The sequence below is a fragment of the Canis lupus genome, chromosome Y, assembly GCF_048164855.1.
Source record: "Canis lupus baileyi chromosome Y, mCanLup2.hap1, whole genome shotgun sequence".
NCBI lineage: Eukaryota > Metazoa > Chordata > Mammalia > Carnivora > Canidae > Canis > Canis lupus.
In genome coordinates, this window is record NC_132877.1 from 5,280,834 (window position 1) to 5,305,230 (window position 24,397).

At 38.9% G+C, this 24,397-nt stretch overlaps 1 long non-coding RNA gene across 13 annotated transcripts in view; it reads left to right on the forward strand.

The window, feature by feature from the left end:
• The window catches only part of LOC140629081 (uncharacterized), a 528,858-nt gene that overhangs the window by 386,962 nt on the left and 117,499 nt on the right, over nt 1-24,397 (forward strand). For 10 of the 13 annotated variants that reach the window (XR_012026948.1, XR_012026947.1, XR_012026953.1 and 7 more), the window contains 3 exons: nt 741-839; nt 1,655-1,767; nt 19,299-19,964. This is a non-coding gene — a long non-coding RNA (uncharacterized lncRNA). Of the gene's footprint in view, nt 1-740; nt 840-1,654; nt 3,424-19,298; nt 19,965-24,397 lie in introns of those variants that run through there. The other 3 variants (XR_012026945.1, XR_012026944.1, XR_012026946.1) reach the window with 2 other exon arrangements.

Sequence of the window (24,397 nt, forward strand, 5' to 3'; positions counted from 1 at the left end):
TTCCAGCATTTAGATGTAAGCAATGATATCAGGTAAGCACAGGTTCACAAACATTCACCTATCTTGCATATTTTGCCACCTTACAAGATGTTTCATGTAGGATTAGATACAGGCTTGAGTAAATATCCATAATAAACAATGTATTATTTTTTAGGTTTGTATCAAATGCCCCAATCATCTTAGTTACTAATAAACATGAACCACTTATGTTTTTGTCACATAGGAAAATTTGTCTGTTACACTCTGGCAAGTGGATTGCTAGCAAGTGTCAGAGAGCTCCAAGGGACTGTGGACACCATGGTTTCATTTGAATATGGTTTTGTTTGTTACTGTAAAATATCACAATCAAGGGGCGCCTGGCTGGCTCAGTTGGAAGAGCATACAGCTCTTGATCTCAGGATCGTGACTTCTAGTCCCATGCTGGGTTATCAACATGGCTTTAAAAAATGCATAAAACTTAAAAAAAATACTACATTCAAGACCAAAGTATACAAAAAATAAGATTCGGGCAGTCTTTGTCTTCTTGTATAATGTTGGACACCAAATGTATGAGTGGATTACAGACAAACATATATGGTTTTATTTATATATGCATTATGTAGTGTATATATGCATTATATATTATATAATATTATGTATGTGTAATCAAAATATTATATATATAAAATATATATATATTATATATATACATGGTGTTGTGTGATCTCATCTATGTCTATTATTTTGTTTCTGGTGACCAGGAAATAGAGAAAATGGAAGAGCAATGATCATCAGAAGGCAAGACGGTGATTGTTAAAAGCCATCTCTATTTTTATCTCCAGCACCTTGCTGAAAAATCGGTAAGCCCCACGTTTGTACCTGACATGAGCACATCTGCAAAGGTCACACTCTCTGTAAATGTGGATTTCTTACTGCAGGTTTCATTCTCAGATTCTTGGCCACATCCCTCACATTGAACGCAGCGAAACGTTTTATAGAGTGGAGGTGAGCCTGTCATATCCTCTCTTTGAGTATGAGTTAATGAGGAATAAAAAAGAAGGGAGATTAATAGAAACCAGGTTCTCATGGTTGCAAACCAGTGTCGGGGGTTCATATAAACCCAGAAGAAGCATTCTAACAGTAATCGTGAAAATTCTGACCTTTAAACGTGCATATCCAAAAAAGTAAATGAAAGCTTCAAAGACTTGAATCAGTTCAGTCGCCAGGAAGGCTGAAATGGCCATTGACCACAGAGAGCTGATTATTCCAGTTCTTTTAAACACCAGGGCCAAATTACCACTTGACATTTTAAATTATTTTTGGGAAGGTAGTCGTAAAGAATTGCCTGGTGATTTGTTTTTGTTTGTTGTTTTTTTTCTGTAGTCACCTCACCTTAAAATTTGAGAGTGCTGTCAGTGAGAAAACCTTTCTTAGATACAATAGTTTGATTAATCACTGAGATATGAAGGAATAATCTTCTCTCAGTGTCTTCATTTTCTCCCTTGACCCCACAATACTGTGCATTTCGAGAGGTTCTTCACCGTCCTCTGCATCTATCTCTGCACAGGCCACTCTGAATGATAACAGTGTGTTACTGCCTTAGTCTATTGGGGCAGCCACGACAGAACAGCACATGCTGGGGGGCCCCTAAATAGCAGACATTTCCTTCTCACAGTTCTGGAGGCCAGGCATCCCAGATCACAGCACCAGAGCATTCAGCGTCTGCGGAAGGCCCGCTCCCTGCTTCGAAGACAGCCGTCCTCTCGCTGTGTCCTCACATGGATGGAGGTATGAGGCAGCTCTCTGGGGTCTCCTTGAGAAGGGCACTCCTCTCACTGATGAGGGTGCAACCCTCCTGATGTAGTCACCTCCCAGAGGACCTCTTCTCTAACACTAGGGCTTACGGTTTCAGCACACCAACGGGGAGGGGACTGGTGTCAGTAACGCCTGTATATGGAGTTTTGAAGAAATGATCCTATATGTTGTCCTGTTACCATTCTGACGGGCATAGACACACTGCTACAGGCAGCATGGGGAGTCGGTATGAACACAATATCACACAGGGCAGGGAGTGACACTCGGTCTAAGGTACGGGAATCATTCCCCCTGGTACCAAACAGCAGAGTTTCAAGGCTGGAACAAAATCAGTGATCTGACACAAAAGAGATTTGCTCCTTCCCTTTTGCTATTTCACATTATAAGTAACACAGGAAGACGTTCACCAAAAAAAAGTTAAATGAACAGCCGAGAAGCTAAGTGTTGAGGATTCTTTGCTCTCAACATCACAGATACGTAGGTAGCCTTATAGAACGGATATAAAAATTGTGTAACTGTATGTGATCGATTGGGAAAATGTTACTTAACTTTTATTCCTCAGCATGAAAATGGAACAGGTATTTTAAACCATGAGTATTCATGAATTCACTTTTCTCTTTCCATTTTTCCCATGAGTATTTGTTAAGCACTTACTGTGTACCAAGGATTGGGTTAAGGACTAGGGACAAAAGAATGAGCAAAACCAAAAATCCAGACAAGCTTCCTGTTTTCTGCAGCACAGGATGTGTACCCTCTTGGTAAATACAAAGGTTCAGCAAATGATTTTTTAAATGTGAATTATGGATCCTGACAAGATGGAGTAGGTCCTGTGATGTGCTATTGGGAATCCATGAATCGTTTTCTATGGGAGTAACGTTGAACTGAAATCAGGCGTCAGGTGGAGATCTCTAGGTGAAGGCAGTGTCACCTAAGCCACTTCCTCAGACACCCTTGAAGGAACTGTAGCTCCGTGGTGCCCTGCTTCGTCACCCCGGACGAGGATCTCAGTGCCCATCGCATCACATTTTCTCTGCTGATCAATGTAACTTAAGAACAAACTTGAAGGTGGTTTATTAAATGGCAGTATATTTGACCTACATTTAGGGGATTTTCATTCAGTTTTCCTCTATGTAAATGTAATTTTTATACGTGTGTTTATCATTTGCTTGGAGTAAACTATTATTTAACCGGTCAATTAACCAAAAAATAGCTCTCATTTTATGTTATTTAAATCTGTCCTGTTAAAATAGGACCGGAAAACGTGTACCATGCAAGCACATCCCAACTCACGATGACTCTGACCTCTGGAAACACATTTTAGAATGCTGAAAAATGTGTCAGAGCTGTTTTTCCCCCCTGACAAGAACAAAGACAGATAAATCTAGAGATTTATTAGTGCAACATGCTTTTGTGGCAAAATTAGCAGGAATCTAACCTTTGGGATTTACAGAAAACAAAAGAAAACAGGAAAAAAATCTTTTCAGTTAACCTATCATTCATGAGAGAGAGCATTTTAGAAAACAAAGTGTACTGCTAGGGATTTCGGCACTGGTTCAAATGTTAGATGGCTGGATTCTTCAGGGAAAGGAGTTTTAGATCTACTTTAGAAACAAATTTGAATTATAAAAACCAGAATTCCTAAAAACAAACTTTAAAATTCTGTCTTTGAGCCATCTAGCCATACAGTGGAATTTGAGAAGTAAAACAAAACAAAACAAAACAAAACTGATATGTTAATTTCTCATACGCTTTTTCAGACACAAGGAATTGTTTTAGAGAATGAAGAGCAAGCAAGGTCCTTATTTTCTTGTTTCTGGACTGACATTTCCAGTGGATGTAATGATGTTTTGCTCCAGTAGAATTTTACCACCGATTAACACTAAAATGATCGTGCTTGTAGAGGGAGCAAAACCAGGAAGACGGGGGCCGCTGGGTGGCTCGGTCAGTTAGGCGCCTGCCCTCGGCTGTATGTTGTCCCATTAGCGCCTTAGTCTGTTGGGGCAGCCACAACAGAACAGCACATGCCGGGGGGCCCCTAAGCAGCAGACATTTCTTTCTCGCAGTTCTGGAGGCCAGGAGTCCCGGATCACAGCACCAGAGCGTCCAGTGTCCTGGGATGGAGCCCCGCCTGTGCTCCCCGCTCGGTGGGGTCCCCGCTCGGTGGGGAGTCTGCTTCTCCCTTTCCTTCTGTGATCTCTCTCACTTTCACTCTCTCAAATAATTAAATTTTTAAGAATCTTTTTTTTAAAAAAACCAGGAAGGCCAGCACCTCATTAGTATTTATTCTTAGCACGATTGTGTCTTTGGCCAAATGTGCTATAATAGTGTCAAAAACACAGCGGCCTTAGGTTACTGTGTGAGTGCCAGAATTCTTCTAGATCAAACAGCATTTTCTTTGAGTCCTAGAGCAGCCATCTGTCTGGAGTACTCTCACAGGAAGCCAGTTTATTTCCCCCAAAACAGAAATAAAGGCAAGTCCCGTGAGAGGCCAAGCCAGAGACACAGTTGACTTCTGTGTCCTCTGCCCTGAGCACCTTCCCATCCTCTCCAGCTCAGGCCAGCAGGGAATGCAGCCCCGCCTCATACCTGGACCAGTCCTGGGTCTGGCTGGTGGCCTTTGGAAAACCCAGCAACGCCCACAGTCGGGATTTGGAATGGGTCTTGCCAAACATACCCGAAGGGTCTGCAGGAATCCATCCAGCTAGCTCCTCTCCCAGGACGCAGATGCCCACCGGCCGTCCTGCTCCAAATGGGCATTCTGCTCGGAACCTGTCAGTGATGGGATAGAGCACAGCTCAGCCTCTTTCCAGTCACGGGACCATCCGGCTCCGCCGTCCTTCCCCCTCTTGGTTCCTTCGTTCTGAACAGTTCCCTTAGGAACATATTGGTAATACCCCAGTGACCCCTAGACTTTCCAGGCCCACAGCCTCAGATGCTTCTTCATGTGGCTGTATAGTGGATGGAGAATGACACATTCAGCGACGAGCTCTCTTGGAGTTATGTTGGGTTTGTCAGCACATCTTCCATAACGTTGGACCTGGGAAGGGACCTGTGGCCACAGTCAGTTTCAGGAGCCCTGGGATCTCTGGGAACGCTTTCCAGCACAGCCCTCAGAGGCAGGGAGAAGCAGAGATGACAGACATGTGTACACCATTGGCTGCATCGCCCTGCTTGTCTGCCAGACCCAGGGATGGAGTATGTTGAGAACTTCATTGAGTTGGTGTTGACACAGATTAAGGTCTAATTTTGCTTCATTTTGCGTTATCAAACCTCAAGTGTGTAAGCCCAGTCCTTCTATAACTTCACACGGGGTGAGTTATAACACAAAAATGTGTTGAAAATGCTCCAAAAGACCTCCTACATAGATGGCTGTGTTTGTGGCAGATTTTTGTGAAACGCCCTTTAAATCATGCGTCTTAACTGATCTTGGGGGCTCACGTCTCCCTAACAGGGCTCCACATCGAGCAGAGATTAATTACTTCCAGGAGGCCATTCTACCCAATAATTCTTGATGGGAAAAGGAGCATTTGAAATACCAACTGTACAATTTACACTAAGTGGTGAAATATTCATTTTGGTACCAGCTGTTCTATATTAGACATTTTTACACTACAAATAGCTCTAGAATGGCACATAGCTGGGAACTGTATGTGTTGTTTTATCTGGGAGAGGAAATATCGTTGTCTTTTACTGCAAGAGCACCTGGGGAGCAAGTCAGCTTTGGGCAAGGAAAAATGCACTGAGCCAACCTTCTAGAATCTGAAAAGCATGGTTTCTAGAGTGTTAGTGCTTGCTTGTACAATAATGTCTTATACAATTTACATTACCCTCCCGAAGGGAGAGAGGAGGACAGAAATCAAGCACAGAAAACCCACTTTTATCGCTTTTGTCTATTCAGGTTTCAAAGTTTTTTAAAGAACTCTATACCTTATGAATGGATGAAAACAGTGTAGTGTGTGAACTGGGCAGGAGAAGGCATGATGCTGTTTTCATTGGAACAAGGAATGTTGGGTCCTATCTGAGCGTCCTGCCCTCGGAAAGCTCGCAGTAGGTTCCAGAAGATACACACAGTGCATCGTCATTGTGGTGGAGTCTGTGTGTGCATGTTTGCTTACTTTGTTAATGTTTGTTTGTAACCCCAAACCAATACTTGTGATGCTTTCACAGTCATCCGTGGACGTGCAGAATGGTAAAAATTTCTCATCGACACACCCACATTCCCAGCTGAGTTGGAATAAGACCATGCTTTGCCTTCTTCCTCTTTCAGTTCTTGTACTGAAAGCAGGTGTCCTTTATGTGGTCTCATGTTTTTCTCATTTTTTGTGCTTTTGGTTGCTGATTGCAGAACATAAAATGACCCGTGAGCACAGTGTAACGTGCTGTCCAGTGTCCCTGAGTGTAAGGTGGCTGTGATATGTCTTTACGAGAAAATAGTGTGAGAAAAATTTCATTGCGGCATGAGTTATCCAGTGCTGATGGATGGGCATTTGGTCTGGATGAAGCACCAATATATATTAAATAAGAAAGCTGTCATTTTTAAACTGTTTTGTTTCTTTTCTTCCTTTTTTTAAGTAATCTCTACACAACATGGGGTTCAAACTCATGATCCTGAGGTCAAGAGCCGCAGCTCCACCTACTGAGCCAGCCGAGTGCTCCTTAATAAGGAATCTTTAAGCAAAAACACACGTAAAACAAGATTATGTATTGACCAATTGATGAAAATGACCAGAGGCCTGCAGGCACCCTTCCTTGCATTTCCCTTAGGAGCAACGGTTCAGGATTTGCAAATTCAGTTTGCATGGTGATTTATAGAACCTCATTGCCACAGACAATAGATTTGACTGTGTATATGTGTGTGTGTTTAAGTATATATGTATGTGGGTGTGCATGTATGCATATATGTATACATGTACGTTATTAAACGACCGTAAGTACATATAGATATCACGGGAACACACGAAATAGCCACACCTGGGAAAAGAAGGGCGTGGTCAGGCCCCAACGTAACTCCATCACATACAAACAGCAGCAGAAGACTGTCTGCTTTCTCTAGAGAGCATGCTGAGAGGTTACAGAACAGTAACCACTGTCTAGGAACTTTTCGTCTGCTGAAGCTAAGCAAAAGAAAAGGGATTGGAAATATTCTCTTGAATAGTGTGATGCCAAAGATTTTATACAAATCCAGCCTTATTTTGCAGAAAGGGCTTAAAATTCCCTCTTCTGAAAATATTTTAAGTCCCAAGTCTGACAAAAATCATATTAGTTTTATTTTATAAATAATAATGCAAGGAGCAAAACAAAATTTTGGCTCATAGAAACATATTCCCTTCTTCCAGTGTCCCCTTCATATAATAAATCATCTGACCAACAGCCAGCATGATCTTTTAAAAATATCAATCAGAAGGAGGGAGGGATGAACAGGTGAAGCACAGTGCATTTTTGAGCAGTGAAATGACTCTGTGTGATACGAGAATGATGAATATACACCATTATACGGTTGTCTAAACCCACAGAATGTGCAACACTAAGAGGGAACCCTGATGTAAACTATGGATTCTGGGAGGTTACAGTGGGTCACTGTACATTCATCAGTTGTAACAAATGTCCCACTCTGGTAGCAACGTTCACAGGGGAGAGGGGGGCATAGGGGAAGCTTGTAAGCTGCCACCCTCAATTTTCCTGTGAACCTAAAACTGCTCTAAAAATATAAAGTCTATCAAATATATTTGCATATATACAGTTAAAAATATATATACATATATATAGTTTAAAAATATGTATATAGTCAAGCCACTCCCTTGTTTATCAAACTTCCATGACCCTTAAAGAAAAGTCTTGACTCAACAGCTAATGAGACCTTATCTTTATCACTTTTCTCTATCAGCAGAGACAGATACAGGTTTTTTGATACTGAATTAAAGAACCATTTGTAATAAGAATATAGAATAACAAAATGTAAATTTAGGTGTGATGTTTTAGAAGGAGCCTTACAACGATTCATTAGTTTAATAATAAATCCAGCACTGATCAATAACCCACCACCAAACTCACATTCATTTTGATCATTGAAGAGGCCAGACCCATTCACAACTCAGAGTGCTCATGCTAGCTCGGAGCAGAATCCTTTTCATCATTCATTCGCTGAAATCATCAACTCCTTAGAAAGATGGCACCATGTCGGTAGTAGTCACACATCATCCCACTCCCAAGTTAATATGTGTACCTCGTATTCCTTTGTTTAGTCATTGCACACTCTGGAATCCCATTACATTGCATTATACCGAATGTATTGGTATAGAGCAGACAGTCAAATATAGGTTGAATGAATGAATGTGTGCATGAGTCTAGACTTTTTTAAGAAGAGCATATAATGACAGCATTCCTCCCAGAAATCTGACAATCAGTACAGGTTAACATTAGTAAATATGATGAGATTGGTCATAATGACAAAGTCAAAGCAATAAGGTTCTCTTGCTGCTGCACAGAAATAGACATCTGAAAAAGGTTAACATTTAACAAAATTCCTTAGTTAAGTCAAAAGAGCCTCCTACTTTCTTCATCTGAGAGATGACACAAGACAAATTATACCGTCATGCTGGGCAATGAGACAACAGTAGTCTTTCTAAGCATGATGGAAATAAAGAGAAATGTTCTGTTATCATCAAAATGTTTACACAGTCCCACAAAAGGGCTAGTAACTAAAAACCCTTTTCAGAGTCTGACAAGAAATTAGAAACAAAACAAAACAAAACACTGAAGAATTCACTTGTGAAAGATACTTATATGAAAATGTTTCTACCCCCAGATGACACCCAAAAAAATAGCATGTATGAAATATTGCATTCACAGTAGCAAACAAAATAATTACACTCCCGGGAGTAAACTTAGCAAGTGTTATGAATGAAAAATATGAAGAAAGCCATAAAGCTAAAGAAAATTGAAGTACCTCAGAAGCAAGACATAAATTATCAGTGAGACAGCTCAATAATGTAGAAATGTTGGTTTTCCCTAAGTTAATTTATAAAAATTCAAAACAACTCTAGCCAAATTCTTTTTGTTGACTTTTAAAATTCATCTGGAATGAAATAACAGCAAAGAAGACTCTGAAAATAGAAATTATGAAGCATTAGAATATATAGAACCATAAAACTGAAGCAGTAATAAACATATGCTCGAATAGACAGATTGCAAAAACAAGAATATAATAACAAATAGAAGTATCTCATAAAGCTGGTACTATTCTCATGAAGATTGGTTTCCTCTCCCTTCCACACAACAAAGTGAATTATAGATAGATTTTTTAAAAATTATATGTCATAAAACTATAACAGTACAAAAATAAAAAAAACATGGGTGGCTCTTTTGTAATGCTCTGCCAAGGAAGGTATTTCAAGGCATGATAATTAGAAATGAAAGAGTGAAGAAAAACCTTGATATTTTATTTTTTTGTAAGCAAAACGAACTATCTAAAAATTCAAATTACAGAATTATTTGGAAACAAATGGTCATGAATCAATAAGCAAAAAGTTGGCGTCTATTATTTACCCCCTTAAAATACTCTTCACAATCAACAAAACAAAAATGAGCAAAACTGTGAACAGGCAATTTCCAGAAAAAGAGAAATAAATTAACTAATTAACATTTTAAAAACCAAACTCATGCTGTCCCTCCTGCCGGAAAATAATTTTGCAAGGCTTTACTTTTTTCCTATTATTTTGGTGAAAAAAAATTACAAAGTGGTAGTAACATGGTTTTTATTTTAAAAAGAAAGAAAGAAAAATGCTGGAAAATGGAAACTTTTGAAAAATCTTGGTGGATTAAATTAATGAATATACTCAAGTTTCTATTGTATATATTCAGTACATTTAAAGTGTATATAATTCTTGATAGTGTGATTTGTTCCAAAAAAGCTAGTTATAAAAATATTTGCAAAAATGCTCAAAGATATAGCTATCTAGAAAGTAAGGATAGATAAAATAAGACACACAAATACAGGTGTTCATTTTTATAGAAAAAGGAAGTGAAGACATAATTGTTTATAATAGAATATTATTCAGTACCTTATTTTACATTCATCTAATGGAATAGTGCCCTGAACTTTGAGGTAATCCTATGGAAATGAAAGGTGCTATGCAAAAATAGGAATATGATATCATTAGAATGTATAATGAGATTCATTGTTGCAGATATATATTTATAACATGGCTATATTGGGGAGGAAGTATTATGGAGGACCTTGAGTGGATATTTAGAAATTTAAAAATTTGCCTTTACATGCATATCTATTACTTTGAGAACACAAAAAATAAGTAGTAATGTACGGAGTTCAAGTGAAAGTATCTGAATAAGAACATCATCTACTCAACAAGTATCATTGGGGAGGCAAGATTTGTGTGAACAAAATAAACAACTAATACTTTAAAAAAGTGTTTTTAGTCCAGAAGAGTAAAAAAACACATGCTCTCTAGTTGAAATATAAGAGATAGCTCCCTCATGGTGAAAGAATCAACCTCAATTTGCTAGCATCTTGCAATTAAGTTTCTCCCGGTATGTTGAGATGAATGTGCTCAGGTGCCTGGAGAATAAAATACAGTATCCCCTTAAAACATTACAGTCCTTTTTCCTTTCTGGTCAAGAAGAGGACTGATCACACCCTCAGCCTTCACTGTCTTATGGGATAAGGAGATTGACATCTATTTTTCCTGAATAAATGCTGTTTTATATTAACATTCTTGCCATAAAAAATGTAGCAATAGAGGGATGCCTGGCTCAGTATGTGGAGCATGTGACTCTTGATGATGATGATGATGATGATGATGATGATGATATAGATAGATATAGATAGAGATAGAGATAGAGATAGAGATAGAGATAGAGATAGAGATATATATCAACATGATCTGGGAGAAGTCTTTAAGAATGGTTGTAATCTTTCTATCATGTTGAAAAACACGTCTCTACAATTTGGCATCTGACTTAAAGGTCAGACAATTGTCTTTCCAAAAGCTGAGGTGTGGATGGTGGAGACGGATAGGTGAGAGTATTTGTTTCATTAGATACCTGAATTTTCTAAGTACTCCTTGTTCAGTTTTTCTGGATTCCCATGACATTTCTTAATCTTCTCCTCCATTTTTGTGAGCTAGACTGATGGAATTTCCATTCCTCTCAGTCAAGAATTCTCACTGTCCATTTTCAGATGTTTGCAGCCAGCAGAAATAACTCCTTTCTAGGATGGATGGAAAAGGACATCGCGTCAGTAAATGAAATGACTTGAGTAAAAAATAATAATAAAATAAAATAAAATAAAATAAAATAATAAAAATAAAATGTTCCACTTGGCCCTGGTCATCTCTATCACAGCAAGGGTTCTAGGCACCCTGAGAAGGAGCAAATCCTTAAGCACAAGTTAGAATGCTACATTTGACAACGGTTGAAACACAGGTAGCACAAAGATGTAGCGTTTGTGATTTGTGATGGTTGAGAATACTTTGCAAGGAGTGACTGACTCCACTCAAATGTGTTTATTCAGGGAAATTCTGTAGCACATTGAGAACAAGCCAGATGATTAAAAGCCAAGGCCCATAACTCCAGGCTGACTTGTTTCATTATTTTCCTGCATGCTGGTGTATATAGCAAAGCATGGAGCTAATGTGGTGCGTTAAATCACAGCCCTGAATTTGTTTGCTTGGAGTTTTCTCTTGTTCAGTTAAAATAAATTGGAAAAAATGGAAAGGCTTTCAGATTTTTCCCCCCTGTTCAACTCAATTCAGTGTGGATCAATCAAACCAGACCCTGAAACCATGTTGGATGCTCTTGTAAATCTCAAATCTCTCTGGATGGTCCCACGCCTCTATATTGTGATCAAATAGATGTCTGGGAATATGAACCTAACAGGCAGAGTTATAAGCAGTGGCTTCTGTAATCACAGCAAAAATATATTTTCTTTCATTTCCATGAAAAATATATTTGCAAGTTGCTCCCCTAAAGCAGATAAAACTAAGGGAGGGCCCATAATTTCTGATGACATTAAAAAATGCCTTGACATAGAGACTATTTCTTGTTGGTTAATATTAGAGGCTGACAGCCAGTCAGATTGTTTTAGATGTCGTGCAAGCTGAGAAGTGTTAAAGCACTTGGCAAACTGTCATGCCCAGGTGAGGGATTACTGATAAAAGCGTGCATTGGAGATTCAAGTATTAATTTCAGGGACCCCTGGGTGGCTCATGGGTTGAGCATCTGCCTTCAGCTCAGGGTGTGATCCCAGGGTCCTGGAATCGAGTCCTGCATGGGGCTCCCCACCACAGGGAGCCCTCTACCTGTGTCTCTGTGTCTCTCCTGAATAAATAAGTAAAATATTTTTTAGAAAAGTATTAGTTTCATTGCTTACATATCTCTTGGTCAGATTTACATTTTTTTTTTAAAGATTTTCTTAGAGAGAGAGAGAGAGAGGGTGTGTGTGTGTGTGTGTGTGTGTGTGTGCGCGCACACACATGAAGGGAGAGGCAGAGGGAGAAAGAAGAGGAGAGAATTTCAAGCAGCCTCTGCTGAGCATGGAGCCCCCATTTCATGGCTCAATCTCACAACCCATGAGATCACCACCTGAGCTGAAATCAATAGTCGGACGCTTAACCAAATGAACCTCCCAGGTGCCCCAAGGTCAGATATATTTTCAAAAATTTATCCTTGACTATACCCATTTTCTTAGGTACCAGCAATAATACTTTAGAAAGTGGGAAAAAGTGAGTAACTGATAGTTTTCTCAATCTAGAAATAGCTTGGCTACCTCTTTTCCATTAGTTAACAAATTTGTATTACTAGACTTGCTTAGCGTTATGTATTGATTATCTGTTGGCTAGATGGTAGGTGAAGCTTACTTCTCACTAAAACTATATGTCTCTTTCTGAGACTTTGAGAACCATATTTTGATAAGGGTCTTAGAATGTTCTCTATTCATTCTATAAATTCAAATTATCACATTTCAGGTTGAGTATAAGTATATAAAAATTCAGCTCTTCCCCATCCCTTACAATAACATGACCATAAAGGATGTGCAAGGCAGATGATCATTATCAGTATCAAATTTGGAATTTTTTTCTGGCATGTACCTTTTGTAGAAGATTTTACAGATCTGTAGGAAAAAGGTAAACACACTAGAAAAGGAAGGGAGGGATACGATAGACAATTTTCAGCATTACAAATTGTGTATAGAATACTTATTAAAGGAGCACCTTGCTGGCTTAGTCAGTGGAGTGTGTAGCTCCTGATCTCAAGGTTGTGGGTTCAAGCCCCATGCTGAGTTTAAAGATTACTTTAAAGTCTTTTTTTTTAAAAAAAGAATACTTACTCAAGAAATCATCAAACAACAACAAAAAGAGTATAATTAAAAATACAATGACATAGGGGCACCTGGGTGGCTCAGGTGCTTAAGCGTCAGCCCTCGGCTCAGGTCATGATCTCAGGATCCTGGGACTGAGCCCCTAGTTAAGCTCCGTCCTCAGCGGGGAGTCGGCTTCTCCCCCACCCTCTGCCTCTCTCTCTGCCCCTGCTCATGCTCGCTGTCTCTCAAGTAAATAAAATTTTACATAAAATAAATCCACAATTCAGAGTAGTTTCATAAAAATTAAGTACAGTTGGGGCGCCCGGGTGGCTCAGTCGGTTAAACATCTGCCTTCAGCTTGTCATGATCCCAGGGTCCTGGAATTGAGTTCCGTATCCCACTCCCTGCTCAGCGGGAAGCCTGCTTCTCCCTCAGCCCCTCCCCCTGTTCATGCTTGCAAGTTCTCTCTCCCTCTCTCAAATCACTAAGATCTTTTTAAAAAATACATTAACATAGGAGATACCGTATAATCCAGCTTGAAGTGACAAGGCATACATAGAGGGCAAGTAGGAGTATTCATTATAGGGCAGCCCGGGTGGCTTAGCAGTTTAGCAGTTTAGCGCTGCCTTTGGCCCAGGGCCTCATCCTGGGGCCCCGAGATCGGTTCCCGCGTTGGGCTCCCTGCATGGAGCCTGCTTCTCCCTCTGCCTGTGTCTCTGCCTCTCTCTCTCTCTCTGTGTGTGTGTCTTTCATGAATAAATAAATAAAATCTTAAAAAAAAAAGAATATTCGTTATAAATGTGCATAACTGGAATTGAACAATTCTATTGCTATTTTTCAGAAATTTAACCACAGTTATACAAGATAAATAGAAATTCTTTTAACATTGTTTGATAAAGGGGATCCCTGGATGGCTCAGCAGTTTAGCGCTTGCCTTTGGCCCAGGGCGCAATCCTGGAGCCCCGAGATTCAGTCCCATGTTGGGCTCCCAGCATGGAGCCTGCTTCTCCCTCTGCCTGTGTCTCTGCCATTCTCTCTCTCTCTCTCTCTCTGTCTATCATGAATAAACAAATCTTAAAAAAAAAAAACATTGTTTGATAAAAGTGTAATTGTAAACTTCCTAAAATGCCAACATCATAACACTGGTTAAAGAAATCTATATTAGCATGAAGTGATACTGAGAACTAGTAACAGGGTGATATGTCTTCATTTGCTCACAGAAAGTTGTTTAAAAGCAACTAGTTCAGAATATTTATGCAATCCTGTATTTTAATCTGTGTGTATAAATATACCCAAAATAATGTGTACCAGGCTATACATGCTGTTTATTTGGGGGCACACAGATGAATGTGGGAATAACGGTACAAAGGACAATTTTTCTCTACTCTCTATAATTCATAAGAAAATATAAGCAGTATGATGTCTTCAGTGTTTTTATGAAGAACACAAAATTGTACAAACTTGTACGTAACTCTCACGTTTGCCCTCTGTGACCTGTAAAAATATGGTAAAGAGAGAATCCAATGTCACTGTATCCCTGGGGGAACCACACAGCATAATGTGGCAGTAATCTTTCGATTTTTAAGCTATAACACAAACGTCACGCTCTACGATTTTAAATATTAATCATCATTAGCATTCCCCCGTGGTAACTCAAGCAGGCTTCAGTTTAATTGCATAAAACTTGAGATCGTTGCCTCTCAAAATATTTTGAAGACACACGATTTTGAAAACTAGAACCAAAGTACTGCAAATACATCTTAAAGTAGATTGAGCCTAGGCAAGTGTCCATCATCAGGGACAGCTTCTCTGTTTTCACTCTGCTTCCTTTCCCGCAGTGAAGACTAGAAGCCCTGGTTCCCCATCTCTTGTCTGAGTTTGCAGGCGTTGAGCCGTCCTCGTCTGATGCTAGTCATATGGACAGATGACACTTTGAGACTCTGTCCCTCCTGTGATAGCAGTAGGCTCAGAACACAGTTACAGCAAAGGCAGTAATTTACAGATGATGCCTGAACTCCCCGCATCTCACAACCACACCCTTTGTAAATTCATATGATCGGTCAATCCACTGGCTACAATGAACTTACTCTATCTGGCTTATGGTTGGTTTTTCAGTAGCTGGAGAAAACCTTGTTAGATGATTTCTAACTTCATCTTCTAGGTGGCTTTTGGGTTTTTATGCTGGCTTGTAGAACACAATTCATTTATCTCCTTTAAAAAGTAAGTGGTAAAGACAAACCATAAGAAACTCCTAACTCTGGGAAACAAAGGGTTGCAAAAGGGGAAGTGGGTAGGGGGATGGGGTAACTGGGCGACGGGCATTAAGGAGGGCGCCATGTGTTAGGCTATTTGTTGGCAAATTGAATTTAAATAAAATTTTAAAAATAAAAAGTAAGTGATAGAAACAAATTGAGTAGAAAGCTAGAGGTCGGCCTGTACACGAGCGTGTGTTATGAATGAGCTTTGAAGGCAAACATCACAACAAACTCCTGGCCACATGAAAAATCTAACTGAATGTTGGAAAGACAAACATGGTTTGGTAGTGCCTGTTTTTAAATGAAATGAATTTGATGTCGCTATGTTATAAAATCAATACATAATATTTACAAGCAATTTTGAAAAAAATATATAGTTAGCTAGCTGTTGACAGTCATGTGGCCTTCCGTAGTTACTAACTTTATTGCTTTATGTTTCTTCTATATTTATCAAAATCTTTTATTCCATTTTTCGTTTTATATTATCATATCCATGCCATTTTAGTAATTGCATAAAATACTGTTTTATGTTTTTACCTATACATTTTTCTGCTATAGATATTATTCTATTTTTGACTAATATTTGCTATTTTGACTAAGACTTCCACAGGTTTTTTGATATTTGTTGATATTTATTAATTTTGATTTTATGATAGCTTTTTATGTTTAATGTCCTTAGAATAAATTTCCAAATGTGAAATTGCCATATGAAGAGTATACCCATATTTTAAGTACTTGACACTGGGAAGCCCCAGTGGCCCAGCGGTTTAGCGTTGCCTTCAGTCCAGGGTGTGATCACGGAGCCCCAGAATCGAGTCCCACGTCGGGCTCCCTGCATGGAGCCTGCTCCTCCCTCTGCCTGTGTCTCTGCCTCTCTTTGTGTGTGTGTGTGTCTCATGAATAAATAAATAAAAATCTTTTAAAAAAAAGTACTTGACACATATGCTGAAAGCTTACCAAATTACAATTTATATCCACTGGACACACTCAAACAACAGACAATCTTAACTTCTCAGAGGTTTTGCCAGTTTAACAAACTGAAAGTCTGGTATTCGTTTTTCTTTCTTTCTTTCTTTCTTCTTTCAGTAGTGAGGTTGACTACTCCCCCATACATTTTTTTATTTATTTATTTATTTTTTATTTATTTATTTATTTATTTATTTATTTATTTATAAAGATTTTATTTATTTATTCACGAGAGACACAGAGAGAGAGAGGCAGAGAGAGCAGCAGGCTCCATGCACGGAGCCCGATGTGGGACTCGACTCCGGGTCCCCAGGATCACACCCTGGGCTGAAGGTGGCGCCAAACCGCTGAGCCATCCGGGCTGCCCCTCCCCATACATTTTAAAATCCACTTTATTGAGTTGTGATTAATATATGATAAGCAGTACATGTTTAATGTATGCATCTCAATGAGTTTAGGATTAACTGTACATCTGTGAGACCATCACCACTACCAAGGACATAAGTATATCCATCGCCTCCCAAAGTTTCCTCACAGATTCTTTTTTTTTTTTTTTTTTAAGATTTTATTTATTTATTCATGAGAGAGAGAGAGAGGCAGAGACATAGGCAGAGGGAGAAGCAGGCTCCATGCAGGAGCCCGACATGGGACTCGATCCTGGGACTCCAGGATCATGCCCTGGGCCAAAGGCAGGTGCTAAACCTCTGAGCCACCCAGGGATCCCCTCTTCCCAGATTCTTTACCACCATCACCATCATTACATTATTTGGGTATGGTAAGAAAACATAAGACATATCCTTCTAGAAAAATTTAAGTATACAATATTGTTAACTGTATAATCTGTTCTGTAGAGTGGATCTCCAGGACTTCTTCATGTAATGTAATTTATACCCACTGAACAACAACTCCCATCACCCCCGCCCTGGCAGACATTCCATTCTCTGCTCTATTTTATGTAAGATTTTATTTATTTATTCATGAGAGACTCCGAGAGAGAGAGGCAGAGACACAGGCAGAGGGAGTAGCAGGCTCCCTGCAGGGAGCCCGATGTGGGACTCTATTCTGGGGCTCCGTGATCACACCCTGAGTCGAAGGCAGGCGCTCAACCGCTGAGCCACCCAGGCATCCCAAATTTGATTCTTTTAGGTTCCACACATAAGTGAAATCATGCAATGTTTTTTTAACTATATATAATTCTCAGTTTGTGTGACAAGTTTAAGCAAAGAGAACCAGTTGTTTTCTTTATAGTTGTCTCTTTGAAGATAAAATTAATCTATTTGCTGCTCTATGCTAGACATTTTGTAAAACAGTTACTTAAGAATATGAAAATTGGCCAGTCAGGCAAGACTGTATTTTCTTTAGATGTAATAAATGAAAAGCTAATAAAATATAAAACAATACAGCGTACATACAAGAAATTGACAATTAGTTGCACCTGGGCAGTGGAGAGCAGGTTGTTAGATTTATATTATGTAATTATTTCAGTGATGCTGAGGTGATCCAAAATGTCTTTAGAATCTTGTCTTAGAATTTTCCTGAAGAATTAAGACATATTCCTTTAGATAAAAACATTAAAAAAAATCTTATGAAGGTGGGTTTGGAATTCTGGGGGGGAAATACCATAAGTTATCTGGGGACTGTTCATTAGGGGAAAAGAGTGGAAAATAGTATCCACCAAAAATAAGTTTTTAATATCAAGAGACAGAGCTATTTTTACATGTCATCATGAGCCATCATTCGTGTAAAATCTTGGGTGCACATTAATCATACTGTCCTTGGTCCACAAAGTAGAACTACAGAGATAATGCTTGAGGATTAGGAGCCCACCTAGAATCACAGATTCCTAGAAGGTTAGATCTAGAAGGAACCAGAGAGATTCTATTGCTCAAGCCCCTAATTTTAGATGAAGAAATTAATGCCCAGAGAAGCAAAATGGATTTACAGAGGCCCCAAATAGGTGCTAGTTCTGACAAGGAACTAAAATCTCTAGCATCCCAATTCAGTCCTTTGCAGGGAAAATGGACAAGTTGAAGGAGAATGTGGTCCCAATATCTCTTCTGTGGGATGACCAACTAAGAAGAAAATCAGAGTTAAGAAATGGGTGTGGATAATAATGAGGTAGAGCTTAGAAACATTCTAAAAATAATAAATACTGATGGCATAAGAAAAAACTTAGTCTAATCTAGTGAATCATGACTTTTGAGAGAAAGGATAATATTCTATGCACCTTTGAATTTTAAGTGCCAGGCAAAGTGTGCAACTCATAGAAAGTTCTCAAAACTCTTCTTTAAAAACTGTTTGACAGTTTCACAGCGCTCATCAATGATGAGTTGAACCATTTCTATTCTTCATCAACAGTAGAGACTGCAGTAGGTGGGTGCCAGCCATATTGGCCAGGGCAGGTTTAAATGTGTGGGTACAGCTGGAATATTGGAAACACCAGGACTGATTTTAAATCCCAACTAAGTCCACATATCAACATGAACTGTGCCATAGAAGCCACTGCTCTTCAACATATAACTTCCAATTGGGAAAGTTTGATTTCTCCTTTGATTTTTAGTTAAGAGAGAACTTTCTGGATGCATGTGTAAGCCTGAAACATTTCCTTCTTGCTCATGTCGCGTGTGTGAAGTACAGCTCCTACTCAAATTTGAACATGTTTGTTCTCATGGCCGTTCATGCTCAAGAGCCTAGGATGCACTGAAGTCTTCATCTGGTGTTGGTCTCAATGGCAGCGTCGCTGTAACCTCCTGATGACTTTGTACATGTCTGATATGTTCCAGCACCCTTTGGGGTTCATGCAGTGGCTCACTTCCATGAACTGGAGAGCTGAATTTTCCTGTCTAGCAATAGCTTTCATGTGTTTTCAATAAGAGAAAACAGATGCATATGCAGTTATCTTTGCAGTCCATAAATTCACAGAAATGTGGTCTTTCTTTTTTTTTTTTTTCCATCTCCACCAAAAGCTGCTGAGGTTTACCAGGCATCCAAGACCTTGCTCTCGACGCATAACCTCTGAGCCCCATGCAGCCCGCAGCAAGAGACCCAAGGCTGTTCTCAAAACAGTGCACCTGCTTAAGCCATCTGTGAGTCCAAACAGATCCAATTTCCCTTGCACTTCATTTATACTAACAACAATCACATGGGTGAAGCTGAATTCTTCAATCAAGGCATCGATGGGGACATAGCTGGATCAACCCCAAGTAATCTACACAGATAGTGTGCGAAAAAACATTTATATGCAGAAATCCACTGAAATCTTCTACTGCTTCGCTCATTTCAGAAATGAGGAAACTAAAGCACCTGATCACATAAGGTGACCTGCCTCTTATAAGGTCACTGGAAGACTTACAGACTCAATGAAAAATATTTTACAACATCCACATATAATTGCTACTCAACCCAGTTTTCATCTGTTAAATATGTCCATTTGAGAAGGACATAGCATTAGCTACATCCTAAATAGATATTTTTTAAGATCCCGTGCTTAAAAAAAAAAAAAAAAAAAAAAAAAAGGTGGTGGTGCCTGCAGTTGAAAGTACCGTGATAATATGCCACTGGGTAAGTATTGTTCAAGAGTAAACCAACCTTCCTGACCATTCATTTATTAAGTCAGATACTTAAGTTCTAATTTGGACAAATTAGCTAGTAGAATTACTCTATCCTTTGTACTCAATATCCGGGATATATCTCTATGACTGTCTTTATCCTGAGGGTTAGAATAAAGCTTTGGTAATGTCCTGAATCTTGAGCAAGCTCTCCCTGTATTTCATTGCTTCTTGTCTTTGTCTTCTTTTATTTTTTACTGCCCTGTCATTTGTTTTCTGCTTAAAGAAGGGTTGAAACTACTTGATATCTCAAATATTATAAGTAAAGTAACCACTCATGACTAAACTCCACGATGCTAAAAATATGCTCATCACGGTAAGTGTACTCTTCATCCCCATCACCTATTTCACCCATTCCCCACCAACTCCCCCCTGGTAACCATCATCTTCTCTATAGCTAAGTGCCTATTTTTTTATTGGTCTCTTTTTTCTTTGTTGGTTTGTTTTGTTTTTTAAATTTCACATATGAGTGAAATCATATGGTATTTGTTATTCTCTAACTGGCTTATTTCACTTAGCATTGTATCCTCTATACTCATCCATGTTGTTGCAAAGGGCAAGATTTCATTTTTGTTTATGACTAATACTCCGTTTCATATCTTTTTTATTCATTCATCTATTGATAGACACTTGGGTTGCTTCCATAGCTTGGCTACTGCAAATAATGCAGCAGTGAACATAGTAGTGTGTATAGCTTTTGGAATTAGGTTTTTGTATTTGGGTAAATACTCACTAGTGGAATTACTGGATCTTGTCATAATTCTTTTTGATTTTTTGAGGAGGCTCCATACTGTTTTCCACAGTGGCTGCACCAGCTAGCATTTCCACCAGCGGTGCACAATGGTTCCTTTTTATCTACATCCTTTCCAACACCTGTTGTTTCTTGTGTTATTGATTTTAGCCATTCTGACAGGTGTGAGGCAATATCTCATTGTAATTTTGATTGACATTTCTCTGCTGATTAGTGATGTTGAGCATCTTTTCATGTATCTGTTGCCCCATCTGTATGTCTTCTTTACGTAAATGTTTGTTCACATGCTTACATCTTCTGCCCATTTTTTTCTGCCTATTTTTTAATGGAATTATTTGGCTTTTTTGGTGTTGTACAAGTTCTTTATATATTTTTGATACTAACCCTTTATCAGATATATCATTTGCAAGTATCTTTTCTCATTCTATGAGTTGCCTTTTAGTTTTGTTGAGTGTTTCCTTTGCTGTGCAGCTTTTTCTTGTGATGAAGTCCCAATAGTTTATTTTTGTTTTTGTTTTTCTTGCATCAGGAGACATCTAGAAATATGTTGCTATGACCAATGTCAGAGAAATTACTGCCTGTGCTCTCTCGTAGAGTTTTTGTGGTTTTAGGTCTCACATTTAAGTCTTTAATCCATGTGACTTTACTTTTCTGTCAGTATAGGAAAGTGTCTAGTTTCATTCTTTCGCACATTGATGTCTAGTTTTCCCAGCACTAGTTGTTGAAGGGATTTTTTCCCATTGTGTTCTCTGCCTCCTATGTTGTAGATTAATTGATTACATAAACGTGGGTTTATTTCTGGGCTCTATATTCTGGTCCATTGACCTATGCACCTATTTTTTGGATTAGTACTGCTTTGTCATATATGAAGAGAAGACATTTAAACTACATTTATGTTACTAATAAGTTTTAGTAGTTGTTAAGGAAGATTTGAGAATGGGCAAGAATAGAATCTCTCCTTGTTTACATTATAAGTTCTTTATGTTATCATATATAATATATAATTGCTGAAACTCTCCTGAAAACATTTGGAAAGAGATGGGGAACCTGGAGCACAAAAAAATGATGAAATAACATAAGTATAGGAGAAAGGTAAAATATTTTTGAAAAGCAACAATGAATGGGGCTTAACAGATATTGAAGAAATGCAAAGTGATTATCATAAGGTGGTAGGATGATGGTTTAGGAATTGATATAAACATACAAATGTAAATTCTAGAAAAATTTCCAAAGATGAGTAAGAAATTAAGATATGATAAAGGTGGCATTTTCAATGAGAACAGTCCCATTGACCAATCCATGGCATGGACGCAGCTGATTTTCTGAAAACAACGTCTTCCTTCACTGTAGACATAATATGAAGATAGTATGTCCTCACATCAACAGAATATCCAGATAGAGGAAAAAGTTTAAGTATAAAAATATAAGAAATGCCAATAACTGCAATATAAATGGTTTAATGACTAGGGGTTACCATACTTTAAAAAATGTGCAATGATTAAAAACAATTTTTTAAAGTAAGTAATTTAAAACAATGAAACAAACCAGTGATAGCAGGGTGTGGAAAACTATATAGCAAGTATGCCAGTTCTAACCTGAGAATGGATCTTACTTACCCATTCTAAGAATGGTTTTTACATGTTTAAATGGTTGTAAAACAAAACAAAGAGAGAAGAAAAAAAAAAGATATCAAAAAATGACAAAAGGAAGAAAAATAGAGAAAACAGAAAAATGAGAGAAGACAAAGAGGAATGTGCAACAGAGATTGTATGCAGCCACAAATCCTGAAATGTTCACTGGCCCTTCCTGGAAAAGTCTGTATCCCTTGGTTTTCACTGTACACCAAATAAAAATAAAAATATCAAAAACACCATAAACAATAAGTGAATGAAAATTTGGGGTGAGAAGGATTTGAAGTATGTATCAAAAATTTACCCTTTAATATAAGAATAAACAATCAAAACAAAACAAAACTTACCTTCAGTTTTACGTACTGGGAGTCTCAAAGAATATTTACATTTTTAATGTAAGTTGATAATCATTTTTTCTGAGTGTAATTGTATTTCTACTTACGATTCACCATATTTTGTCTTAGAAGGAAAAAGAAAGATTTTCCAGGGATAATTAAGAGCCTCAATTTGATGATTTACAAACCCATGTGGCAGAACAGGGGTAAAGTTCTCAACATTGTGGGAGGCACAGATTAAACTCTGTGGTCAGGTCGCTTGGGTGGCTCAGCGGTAGAGCATCTGCCTTCGGCTCAGGGCATGATCCCAGAGTGCCGGGATCGAGTCCCGCATCGGGCTCCCTGCATAGAGCCTGCTTCTCCCTCTGCCTGTGTCTCTGCCTCTCTCTGTGTGTCTCTCATGAATAAATAAATAATGTCTTTTTTAAAAATAATAAAAACAAACTCTGTGGTCTGCTGAAACATGTAACCACTTAGTGGTTTGGTGTCAGACGCAGCAAGGAGGAGGCACATGCATGACCTCACAAGGATCCCGAGATGGTCTGAGAAGTTAGAGGAACCCTTCACTCTTGTCCTTCTCGTAGGGGATTTGGAGTGGAAGGGATGACAGACGTGTCCACTCAGGGGTAAAAGTACAGATGAGACATGCTGAGGTGGGGGGCGTGCTGGAGACCTCCCCAGGGGTAGGCGCTGTCCCAGTCATTGAGCCTGATAACCAGTGAATTTGTGCTAATATTCAGAATAGCCATTCATTCATTCATGCACCCCTGTCTGCTGGGCACCTGCCAAGTGACAAGATATGTTCTATCCACAGGCAACTGAAGACATAGCAGCAGGGCGCCTTGGTGGCTCAGTCAGTTGAGCATCTGCCTTTGGCTCAGGTCATGATCTCAGGGTCCTGGGATCGAGTTCTGCATCAGGGATCCTAAGATTGAGCCCTGTGTTGGGCTCCCTGCTCAGCAGGGAGTCTGCTTCTCCCTCTGCCCATCCCCCCTTCTCACGGGTGCTCACTCGCTCTCTCTCTCTCTCTCTCTCTCTCAAATAAATAAATAAAATATTTTAAAAAGGTGAAAAATTGGAAATAAAACATAGCTGCAGCCCAGTTCCCCACACAAGCAAAAGTTTGTGTGCCCTTCATAGCAGACCACATCTTGTCCTGTAGCTGTCCCCTTGTGCTTCAGTCTGAGGCAGTTAGACCAGTCTGCCTCTTGCATCAAGCCAGGTGTGCATCCTCACACTATGTTTTGGGCAGAAGGGGCCTGAAGACATAGATGAGTTTAATATAAGAATCATTAATAATTGGTTATTTTTCTTTTTTGCTGGGTTTTCACTTTTCTTACCTTATGGTTTGTATGGGTTTTGCATTCTGTACCTGTACGAATCCTAAATCATGTTCCATCTTGCTTTATAAGTGGAAGCACTGTATTGTACTGTTTAACGTCTCTGCTCATAATTAAGTAACACGTATTAGGTATGAGAATGCATGTGCATCCGTCAGTATATATGCTATTTCTGGATTCACCCGGAAACATATGGATTACATCCTTCTTCAAGGGATAGATCATTTAATTTCATTTATTAACTGATTGTATATATTTAATTTAATTTGTAAAATTAGGTTCTGAAGTGTAGAGACGTGGTCTGAACGAAAATACTGTTGAGAGTGAGATACTATTCAATGCTTATTAAATTGGACTTCCATCCTGCAATCTGGTGTGGGTGATGTAAGTCCAACCTTTT